At 34.9% G+C, this 1351-nt stretch overlaps 1 non-coding gene across 1 annotated transcript; it reads left to right on the forward strand.

Annotated features, from left to right (window-relative positions):
• Positions 1 to 408: 408 nt before the first annotated feature.
• Positions 409 to 479, forward strand: Smp_tRNA_01037_Pseudo_TTA.1.1. Its single transcript has one exon. It is a non-coding gene (tRNA).
• Positions 480 to 1351: the final 872 nt, after the last annotated feature.

Raw genomic sequence — 1351 nt, forward strand, 5'->3', positions numbered from 1 at the left:
ATAACTAAATATTAAAAAAAATAGTGGTGATACATGTGGTGATAAAACCGATGGGTTAGGTAATCATTGAAACCATGATAAGTGATGAAACAAATAGAACCAAAATAAAATCAATGTATAAATATTAAGAAAACTATACAGTGACAAACTCTTTTGATCGTAGTTGTTCAGTTGCTAAGGTAGACATTGCTTTATCAGTCTTCCATTTTGTATAAATAAGTCAGGTCGGAATCGGTTGATTATAATAGAGTCTGTAAAGTGTAGTACATTTCGCATTTATTATGAATTTGAATGTCTAGAGGTGGCTACGGTAGGATTTCTGAAAATCTCACTACATATTATTCATAGATCACAGAAAAAAAGTTCAAAAATACAAAACAGAAACTCATTATTCAGTGGCTATCAGGGCTCAATAGCTAAGCGGATAACGTGGTGGCGTTTAAAGCGATCGGTACTGGGTTCGAGTCCTAGAGTGAACATCAACTCTGAGATGCGGGCACATCCAACTGACGAGTCCCAACTGACATGAGAAGCGTGTGCTGGATTCCACTACTAGTCACCATCCATTTCTGCTTATAATGCTGATGATTGAAGGTAATGTCGAACAGGATGCACATAAGCCAATAAGAAACTGATCAATGGGACTCATTACTCAGTTGTCTTTGAAACTGTGAAATGTTTTTCTTTTGATGTTGTTGTTGATAAGAAACTATGCAAATTGGTGACCATTGATCTTATAATCTATAAATCTTATTTGTCATTGCGTTTGTTCATAGGTTACTATTTGATTCTCATCAACAATATTTTTGTTCTATTTTCATGTTTTGAAAAATAAAAAATATCAAAGAAATCGACTTTATATTGAACAGAAAAAAAAACAAACAAAGCAAATATGGATAGTGGCTAGCAGTGGAATCCAGGATGCACGTTTCGTCCCATTTGGGACACGTCAGCTGGGTGTACTTGCATCACAGCGTTATTATTCACTCTGGGACTCGAATCCAGTAGCATTCACTTCAAACGCCATCATGTTATCCACTTAGATACTGAGTCCTGATATCCACTTGCTTGTGCAATGGGGTGTAGTTTAAATTCACTTAGTATTATTTGTTTGAATCTTCTCGGTGTTGTTTAGGACTGCAACTGGTCAGTCTCTTATTGGCCATATGTGCATACTACTGTGTGTATTGCCTCGATATAGCCACTGTCCATCTTTGTTTATAATGCTTGGAAATTAAGGTTAGGGTGAATTTAATCAAAAATTCTTTTCAATTAATTTTGTTTATTCTATTTTTTGTTCTCCAATTAGTTTCCATCTTCTTTGTTATTTCTCTTTCAATCAACATGTAAG

The sequence above is a fragment of the Schistosoma mansoni genome, chromosome 6, assembly GCF_000237925.1.
Source record: "Schistosoma mansoni strain Puerto Rico chromosome 6, complete genome".
Lineage (NCBI taxonomy): Eukaryota > Metazoa > Platyhelminthes > Trematoda > Strigeidida > Schistosomatidae > Schistosoma > Schistosoma mansoni.